Here is an 11073-nt window from a genome sequence, read left to right as displayed (position 1 = left end):
AAGCAGGTCTCTGGGGTACTGGACCAATGCCACACTATCTACAGCAAAGATTTATACACCTTTCAAGAAACAGTTCCTGGTACATCATTGGACCCAGGTAGAAATGGAATACTTGATTTGGGGGCAAATGACCATGCATCCACCACTGTCCATCATGAGCTGAATTCTCCAAGTCCTGCTTTGAAATAAGCTCAGCAGAAGTCCATCATAAGATGAAAATTATACGTCTAAGACTTGGTCTGAGCAGGACTGGGGCCATGAATAAACTTCATGAGCAGGTAGCCCAGAAGCTCAAAGCAGTCTCAACAGTTTTTTCAGCTCATCGAAGACATTTGGGTCCCATATGATCAACTGAAGGAGGAGAAAATGTCTAAGCTTGGTTACTGCTGTATCAGCTTGGTATGTAGGCATGAGCTGAAAATGGGCATCAGCTGTATTACAGCCACTGAAAGACAGGCAAGAGAGACAAATCTTTCCTGTAGAAAAGCTGGATCCTCCTAATACACTTTGTGAGGAAGAAAAGTGGCTAAGAGGAAAACATACACAGATTCCCGAGCAGGGGCCAATGGCCGAACCAGCTGGTTAGGAACCAAAAAGAAAGGACTGGAAGATTGGAGACAAGGAAGTCTGCAGTAGAGGCATGTAGATGAACATGAATATGAGAGTGGGCTCAACCTCTGGTGATATTTGAATTATAAGTTAATGCCCACCAGAAAACATCCATCATGGAAGAGAAAATAGAAAATAGACAACCAAGTAGACAAAATGATTTGGCCATTTGGCCAAAATCTAAATTTTTGTAGGGTTTATCTACCACCTCTAGATTGCAAATGTCTTACCTTGTAAGACCTCTGGAGTACTAGTCAGCTCTTGCTGGTCATGTCTGATCAGCATGATGTCATCGGTATAATGAATCAGTGTAATGCTCTTTTTTTTTTTTTTTTTTTGACACCGAGTTTTGCTTTTGTTGCCCAGGCTGGAGTGCAGTGGCACAACAATCTCAGCTCACCGCAACCTCCGCCTCCTGAGTTCAAGCGATTCTCCTGCCTCAGCCTTCCTGAGTAGCTGGGATTACAGGCATGCACCACCACACCTGGTTAATTTTGTATTTTTAGTAGAGACGGGGTTTCTCCATGTTAGTCAGGCTGGTCTTGAACTCCTGACCTCAGATGATCCACCCGCCTTGGCCTCCCAAAGTGCTGGGATTACAGGCGTGAGCCACTGCACCTGGCCGAATCAGTGTAATGTTCTATGGGACATGTGGCAAGCCTGTCATTGGCCACCCCGGAAGTGGCATGATGGGCACATAAATGGAGAGATGGAAGCTATGCATAGGCCCAACAGCATGCATTCCCACTGACTGTGACCAGTGTAGCCACTGTCACCTCTGAATGTCCAGTCTACCAGCAACAAAGGTCAAAGCTAAGCCTTGGAAATGGCACCATTCCTGGAGGAGACCACAGGGCCACAGAGTGACAAGTCAGCCTGTATCGGGCCCCTCCATCTTGTAAGAGGCAGCTGTCCAATCTCTCTCTAGGTTTCAGGTCTCATTGCCTTCCCTAGACTGGCCCTTGCCCCACTCACAGGTGCTATTAAACTACCTGGCTGGTGACTTCAGCCTTGACCCTTACTTTGGCAAATTCCTAGCCCTTCCAGTCTTAGCTTCAGAAGTATTACTGTTACTTATCCAATATTTATCCCTCTTTACCTTTTATCTTTATAGAAATAACACAGACTTTGTTCAGGATGACATTGCTTAACTATAAATATTTGATTTCCCAACCATATGAACAGTTCTGGCCAATGAGAGATAGTCCCTGAATGAAAAGGCAGAGGCTCACCAGCAAAATGCCTCTTTACTGGCCATCCTTGCCATTTCACTAAGCTTTTCCCTCCTTCTTCATGCTTGGACTATAGACAAGAGGTCTGGGGTTGTGGCAGCCATCCTTTGACCCTGAGGCATTTAACAAATGACAGAGCAGAAAGATGTAAAGAGCTGTGGTTCCTGATTGTGTCTCTGAGAAACCAGACCAGCCCTGATCTGCTTGCTTTGGGGCTGCCTGTGTACAAGGCCAGTCAAACCCTGCTTCAGCCACTATAGGAGGTTTTCATTCATTTGATCTCTTCTATGGAGTGGAATTGCTTCTAATCTGGCTGGCACTTGGCCCTAAATAGTATTAATAGATACTGAGCTATTGAAATGAAACTTTTATGACAATAACACATTGATGTATGTGCTCCTGCAAAGGGATTTAAAATACTACTAATAATAAATGAATCTTAAACTGAAAAAAGATATGCTGGAGTCATAAACCCCAGTATCTCAGAATGCGATCTTATTTGAAGATAGGATCTTTTTACAAAGACAGTCCAGTTAAAATGAGGTCATGAGGGGTGGGTCCTAATTCGATAGGACTGATGTCCTTATAAGAAGTGGAAATTTGGGGATATACATATACAAAGAAGACAAAGTGAAGGCGGGAGAAGGCAGCCACATACAAGTCAGAGAGGCCTGGAACAGATCCTTCCCGCACAGCCCTCAGAGGAAACCAACCCTGCTGACACCTTGATCTCAGACTTCTTGCCTCTAGAACTGAGAGACGATAAATTTCTGTTGTTTAAGCCACTCAGTTTGTGGTACTTGGCCCCCCTACCAAATGAACACAGGAGGGTGTTCTGTTCTTTGAAACTGGATATATCTGTATGATACAGCTAGGCAGTGTCCCAGCTCTGCCACCAACCCCACACCCACCCTAAATGTGACTTCAACAATCATCAGATATAATTCAACATTTGGAAAAATCTCAGTGACTAGACAACTGTCCAGTGGACTTGTAAGGACAGCCAGTAAATGTAAGCTTAATGAGCCATTAAGAACACTGAATAGCTGGAGAGATTCTCTGCACTTTGCCTCAGAGTTCTTAGCAAGGGGCAGGGGTTGAGTTCCTCCCTCTCACACAGGGAGCCCATGCCTTCCTTAATTGCTTCAACTTGTGTACAGACTGCCTGTGGCCATAGAGTTCTAGCTAGGTCTTGATGCAGTAAGATAGCACCACACGATGATGTGGTTTTGCTTTCGTACTGTCCTGTGCTCTAAATCCTGCCTACTTTGCTGTTGTGAGAAGCTTCTGAGTTTGATTGATTCATTTTGGAGATTGGTCTGCATGCAACAGTTTCAATGTTTGATCATTAAGGAAGGATTAATTGAGTTGCCCTGGAAGGGACTTCATTGGACTGGTTTCCAAATTTAATATATGGCCTAGTTCCACCAAGAACCTGGATTATTCACCCTCTTACAGTGAGCTACTTGGCAGCCCCAACCTTACTAAGCAGAGGGCAAGATATTTAGGCAGTAAATTCAAAATTCCACTCCTTCCACCATTTACTCAGTCCCAAACTTCTCATAAATTTTCAAGTGAAATTCAAGAAGGTTTTTCTTCCTAAATGGGAAATATAGATTGGAGGTTTTCATTCATTCTGACCTCTTCTTTGGAGTGGAATTGCTAGAATCTGACTGGCACTTGGCCCTAAATGGTATTAATAGATACTGAGCTACGGAAATGAAACTTTTATGACAATAACACATTGATGTATGTGCTCACACAAAGGGATTTAAAATACTACTACTAATAAATGGATCTTAAAAATCATCCTAACAACTGTTGGTCTTTGATACTTACTTAATGCTGGCTGGCTCCAGTATAAGATACACTGCTAAGCACATCCTAATAGTTATTTTTAAAATAATAATACATTTATTTATTCATTCTTACATGTCATTTAAATACAATTAGCAATCCTTTTTTATTCTCAGAGAAAACTCTGAGTCTGAGGATCAGATATGTGCCCAATATGTGTTCATACTGCTTAGCGTGGAATTGTATATGTTCTTTGCAGGTTTTGGCTGTGTGCAAACCGTGTGAGTGGTTCTTATAATAGAGAAAGCATTTTGGACAGATGTTGAAATGAAGCTTCTCCATCATGCAGCTTTTAGAGTATTTGTCTAATGTGTTTTAACCCCTGTTCCCAACATCTTGTATTTCAGTGCTCACAGCTGAACCACATGTCCTATTTTATGCCCTTCCTCATAATTACTGCTGATTATTTTGCATCTTGCACATCGAAATGTTCAATTTTTCTTCCTATTTCCAATGATTCTCCTCATTTCTCAATGTCCTTTGTCCATCTTTGCTGCTCCATTTACACTGCCTCCCAAAGGTCACTGTGGCTCTGTCTCTGACTTCCACAGTCAAGTTACACTTCATAAAAATTCTAAGCTCATTTTCAGAAGCCACAAATCTATATACTTCCTTAAAATCTTCAAACTTTGATTGTGTAAATAAATACTCAGAAACAAGATTTCTAAAAAAAAAACACCATTGGCCATCGTATGTTCAAAGGAGATAACAAATGTTTAACCTTATATGTTGTAGGTTTTCTAAACTTAATTTCAAAAAAAGACTAAATAAACAGTATCAATACGTCTATAAGCTCACAATGAAAATTTTCACATCATCTAAGTGTGTATTCATTGGCTGGAATCAATCACGTAAAAACCACAGCCCTGGAGCTGGGTAGCACAGAAACAAGAAGACTCAGCATTTCATGGTTGGTGACTTCAAATCTCTGAAGGGTTGTCAGGTAAAAAAAAATAATAATAAAAAAATAAAATAAAATAAAATAAATGTGACTTGATCTATAAAAATGAAAGTTGCTGGGCAAAGTTTTGGCTTTTCACTCCTGACAAAGATGAGCTCTCTCATAGGTAGACCAAGGCACACGAGTGATGACTTTCATGGCCCCAAAATTCTTCAAGAAAATAGTAGATTGAGGAAGCGATCTGAGCATTGATAGAGGTGCTGTTTGAACTGGATGACATTTAAGCTTCCTTCTTGCTCCAAGATGCTGTGAGACCATGAAGCATGCTATTTCATCCCCACTCCAATTGCTATCTCCCTGGCCTGGTGCCCTCACCACCTCAGTCTTGGGTCACTGATCTCTTTTGCAAGAAATCAGTCCTGCCTACCACCTGCAACTTCATCTTCCTAAAATGTCACTTTCCTTAAGGCCCGCTCTGTTCAAAGGCCAGTTCCCAGACACACCAATGTAAATGCTTGTATTTATCATTGATAAGCTCTTCCCACCCCATGAGATCATGAACTCTGCTGCAGGTAGACTGGCTTTTTTTGCTATTTCCCCCACCCCCACCCCCGCCCCCACATCTCACTAGTCCTCCACAGGGATCTTTATTTTTTTTTAAATCAACACATTTCCTAGGCAGAGGAGATGTTTCAAGCAAAGGCACAAATATGTAAAAACACTAGATGTATTCAGGAAATCGTAAGCAAAAGCATTTGCTCTATGACTCCCATCTAGGTCTAACACTACATTTAGTCATCGCTTCTAACATCCTCATTCTTCTATTTTTAATAATAGTGCCCAACCCACCAAGGCTCTAGATCCCCAGATCTTCCAGTCCATCTTCGCTCCCAGATATGGCCCCTGCCACCTAACATTGTCAATGTAATTGGGTTGAACTGTATGAAATTGCCATTACTGAAGGTCAAAACGGTCTGGTATCAGCAATTTCACATGATTCAACCTAATAGTTTTTCGAGGTCCTTAAAACTCTCTCCTCTTCTCTTCTGACCATCCCAGACACTCTTCTGCCTCTCGCCTCTCCCGCCACCTCCTGGATCAAGGCCTTGGCTCTTCACTGGCCTCCTGGCACTTTCCTAGCCCATCCAGCTCACAGTTACCAGAAAACAATATAAAACAGTGTTCTCCAATGCCTGCAAGACACACCCCAAAACTCTCAGTTGAGCCTCCCAGACTCTCTACAATCTGCCTCTGACTTGCTTTTCCAAACTTATTTTCTACTCTTCAGCTCACCCGAAATCTTCACTGAAAGAGACCCTAGAGCTCACCTAGTCTCATGGTTCCCAAACTCAGCTTCACAGCAGAATCTCCCGAGGAGCTTTTACTTTATCAGTCATTCTATCTAGCTCTAGCCATACATTTATTTATATATGGGTTTATCATGCCTAGCACTTAAAAATTTTTTTAATTAATAGACTTTCCTTTTTTTTTGTTTTTTTTTCTCGCTTTGTTGCCCAGGCTGGAATGCAGTCGTTCGATCTTGGCTCACTGCAACCTCTGCCTCCCAGGTTCAAGCGATTCTCCTGGCTCAGCCTCCCAAGTAGCAGCGACTACAGGCACCTGCCACCACGCCCAGCTAATTTTCTGTATTTTTAGTAGAGATGGGGTTTCACTGTGTTAGCCAGCATGATCCATCCTCCTCGGCCTCCCAAAGTGCTGAGATTACAGGCGTGAGCTACCGCACCCAGCCAAATTTACTTTTTAGAGCAGTTTTAGGCTTACAGCAAAATTAACCAGAAAGTACAGAGAGTTCTCACATTGCCCTACCCCATACACACAGGCAGCCTCTCTACCATCAACATCCCACATCAGGGTGCAGGCGTTACAATCAATAACCAACACTGACACATCATTACCAACCAAAGAAAAATGTTTTTGAATAGGCAATACATACTTAAAAAAAAAAAAAAAGGATCCAAGCAGTATAAAAAGACATACAGGGAAATGGAAGTCTCTCTCCAGCTCCTGATCCCTGAAGCCTCAGTCTGCCTCCTTGAGCTATATTCTATGTATATGATTATACTTGTAGGTAGGTCTTCATCTACAATTTTAATACAAATGAAGCACGCCATACACCTGTAATGAACCTTAATTTTTTCCTATTTATTTATTTATTTATTTTGAGACGGGGTCTCCCTCTGTCATCCAGGCTGGAGTGCAGTGGCACTCGGCTCACTGCAAGCTCCGCCTCCCAGGTTCATGCCACTCTCCTGCCTCAGCCTCCCGAGTAGCTGAGACTACAGGCACCCGCCACCATGCCTGGCTAATTTTTTTTTTTTTTTTTTTTTGTATTTTTAGTAAAGACGGGGTTTCACCATGTTAGCCAGGATGGTCTTGATCTCTTGACCTCGTGATCTGCCCGCCTCAGCCTCCCAAAGTGCTGGGATTACAGGTGTGAGCCACCATGCCCGGCCAATTTTTTTCCTCTTAATAATACATATTGTTGATCAGTGCAGGAATTAGGGGGAAATTTTTTTAATGCATATTGAAGATTGTGCAATATCAGTACAAATTACACCACATCATTCTTTTTAACAGCATTCTGCCAAGTCATCTAAAGTATATATTTACATCTTTAACTCATCATCCCCTATTGACAGCTATAGGGAACTTTTTAAACTGTAGGTTTCCAGATCTCGTCCCCAAATTTTTGAATACGAATTTCAAGAGGTGAACCCAGAAATTTGTATTTCATCTTCTCTAGGTTACTCTCATGCAGGCATCTCACAAGACTAGTTTACAAAGCAATAAAATAGCCCATCCTTCTAATTTTCCAAATAAGAAAACTAGGGTTAAAAGATATAAAGCGATTTTCTCAAAGTCTCACAGCAGAGAAGTTAGAGGCAGAGTTAACTGTACAACATGGCCCCCTGAATAGGAGGTGTGGAGGAATTAATTCATCTAGGATATACACCATAAAAATGTGACTAGGGTAAGTAACCCCAAATACCCTAGTCCCGTTTATCAAGAGGTTTTAAATGATAGTGTTCTTGCAGTACAGTCGCTGATGTTCATGATGAGGACCCTGAAGTGCCTTCTGAGTCATCAAAGGGATAGTAAGGTAATGCCATCATGGCTTTAATGAGAAGTGTGTTTTAAAGCCTACATCCATGGGTGGTAGGCTTGCATATTATCAATAAACAGCATATTAAACTTACTCATAACTCATTAAAATCACTTCTGGCTATTCCATAAAAGCAGAAGTTTTCTGTACATCTGCACAGGGAATGTTCTAGAAAGATCTTGGTTTCCAGAAATCTCTAGTCTCTACTTTAGCATTTAAGCTCAGTTTCTTCAGCTATAAAATTAGGATAATAGTACTATCCGTATTATCCACTACCTCATGGGGTTGCTGTAAGACAATTTATATGAAAGGATTTTCAAAAGCATAATATCTCCTATACAAAATAAAATAATAGCATTTTATCACTTTTAAAGATATGCGACCAACAAAATGCTTTAATGGAGAAGATTTGGCCCAGGCCAAATTGACTAACACCATTCATGCACCTTGCTTTAGATTTTTAAAATTCTTTCTAACCTATGAATGCAATATAATCACATGGTTAAAAAAATCCAAAGGTCAAGAGAATATAAAATGAAAAGATAATAATAATAGCATCGATCTGGATAGACATAGATAGATAGCACTTACCACATGCTATGCATGTGGTAAATGCTCCTCAGAGAAACTCTTTGAGGTATGTCACTATTATTATCTGCATTTCATAGATGATCAAACTGAGGCACAGAGAAATTTAGTAACTTTCCCAAGTTACACAGCTAGTAAGGTCAGAGCTGGTTTTCTGTCATCATCCCCCAAATACTAGTCTTATTCTCTAAAGATGACCACTGTTTCACAGTCAATTCCACATCTGTATGAGTTTTCTATTTCTGCACAACAAATTACCCTAAAATGTAGGGCTTAAAACAATAAGCATCCGGCCGGGTGCAGTGGCTTACGCCTGTAATCCCAGCACTTTGGGAGGCCGAGACGGGTGGTTTAGAAGGTCAGGAGATCAAGACCATCCTGGCTAACACGGTGAAACTCCACCTCTACGAAGAATACAAAAAATTAGCCAGGTGTGGTGGCAGGTGCCTGTAGTCCCAGCTACTTGGGAGGCTGAGGCAGGAGAATGGCATGAACCCAGGAGGTGGAGCTTGCAGTGAGCTGAGATCACCCCACTGCACTCTAACCTGGGCAGTAGAGTGAGACTCTGTCTCAAAAACAAACAAACAAACAACAACAAAAACAACAACAACATAAGCATCTATTAACTCACAGCTTTTATGGATCAGGAATCAGGGTGTGGCTTAGCCAGGTGCGTCTGACTTAAGATCTCTTATTAGATTCAATCAAGATGTTGATCTGGGCGGCAGTCTCATCTGAAGATTCGTCTTGGGGAGGATCTGCTTTAGGTTCATTCCTGTGGTGGTTGGCAGGTCTCAGTTCCTCATGGGCTATTGGACTGAGAGCCTCAAGTACTTGTGGCCAGAGGCAGAGGCCATCTTCAGTTTCTCACTACATAGACTTCTCCACAGGGCTGCCTCCATCCAGAGTCAGTGATGAGAGAGAAAGAGAGAGGGAAAGAGAGCGCTCATACCAAGACAGAAGCCACATTTTTATAACCTAGTCTCAAAAGTGACATCCTCTCACTTCTGCCATATTCGGTCATTAGAAGCAAGTCACAAAGTCCAAACCACACTCAAGGGGAGAGGGTCACACAAGGAGGTAGGGATCACTGGGGGCCATCTTAAAGATTGTGCACCGTGACAGTCCTCTAGAACTTTTCTATACAAATAAAACTTTTTTTTTACAGAAATTATATCCTTTGCATTTTGCCTTTACAGATACCAGGCGATCCCCTCATTTACTAGTACAGCTAGAATTCCATGTGCAGAAGCTACATAACTTCATAAGCAAGTCCCCTATCGATGGGCATGTAGGTTATTTGAAGCAAAACACCCCTTTCACTGATTTGCTAAGTGTGCACTGAACATCGCTGTGAACCAGGCTCTGTGTTGGACGGTGTTGGAGGCACAGAGATGGGAGATAAGACCCCTGCTCTGAATACATTCTCAGCCTAGAGGGAGAAAAGACAATTAAGTAAGCAATTGTGAAAGGGCCTGGAAGAGATCACTGTGGAAGGGGTATAGGTATCAGGTAAGGGGCTGAACATGTCTGATATGTCTGAACATGTCCTCAGAAGTAAGGACACCATCTCACTTTGCACAGATCAGTAAACTGAGTCACAAATTTGCCATTTGTTTCACCCACACCTTCCATAAAAACGTGCTACAGTTGGAACCAGCGCTAAAGACTCATGGGGTGGGTAGCACCCATAATGCCATTTTTAGATCATGCCCAGATCCTGCAATTCTAATACATGCCCTGAAAAATGAAGTCAATAAAATAAAATTTAAAAATCAGTCAAACAAAGACCTTGGCATTCGGGAGATCATACAATTGACTACATTTCACTTTTCAGTCAGGGTTCTGGCATCTTTTAGTCACTGTCTAAATGAGTTCTTGTGACATTTTTATTGAGCTTTTTTTAAAGAGAGAATTCTGTATTCATTTTCTTCTCATCCAATGGTAATTTTTCTTTGTCCACCTGAAAGGAATACATTACAGAATTAATGTTTGATTGTTTACAAGACAGTCAAGACTTTATTTAGAATTAATGTCAAAGAAATGCCCTGTGCCCATAAGGTGCTATTCATGTTCTCGGTTGTCCTCACGTGGCCTGGCCGCCTCACAGCAACTCGGCCAGGCTCTATTTTTCAAGTCAGTTACACGTATCACTAAAAGGAACATCATTCTCATAGTTGACTATTTTATGACAAATGAGTGCTTGCCTTTTCTCAAAATACCTCCTATAAAAGCCTTTTTTTTTTTTTTTTTTTTTTTTTTTTGAGACGGAGTCTCGCTCTGTCGCCCAGGCTGGAGTGCAGTGGCGCAATCTCGGGTCACTGCAAGCTCCGCCTCCCGGGTTCACGCCATTCTCCTGCCTCAGCCTCTCCGAGTAGCTGGGACTACAGGCGCCCGCCACCACGCCCGGCTAATTTTTTGTATTTTTAGTAGAGACGGGGTTTCACTGTGGTCTCGATCTCCTGACCTCGTGATCCGCCCGCCTCAGCCTCCCAAAGTGCTGGGATTACAAGCGTGAGCCACCGCGCCCAGCCGTATAAAAGCCATTTTTTTCTGAAGTGGTAAAGACAGAAACATTGGATTTAGGTAGACCCAAGATTGGAGTCCTAAGTCCAACACTTACTGACTGTGTGGCCTTAGGTAAGTAATTTAACTTCTACCTAAGTTTCCTTATCTCTGAAATGGGTTTACTCAGACCTACCCCATAGGGTTGGACCAACGTAGAGTGCCTGGGTCGGAGTGAGAGGCTCAGTAAACTGTAG

Source organism: Hylobates moloch, unplaced genomic scaffold, assembly GCF_009828535.3.
Source record: "Hylobates moloch isolate HMO894 unplaced genomic scaffold, HMol_V3 SCAFFOLD_14, whole genome shotgun sequence".
Taxonomy (NCBI): domain Eukaryota; kingdom Metazoa; phylum Chordata; class Mammalia; order Primates; family Hylobatidae; genus Hylobates; species Hylobates moloch.
This window is presented reverse-complemented; position numbering follows the sequence as displayed.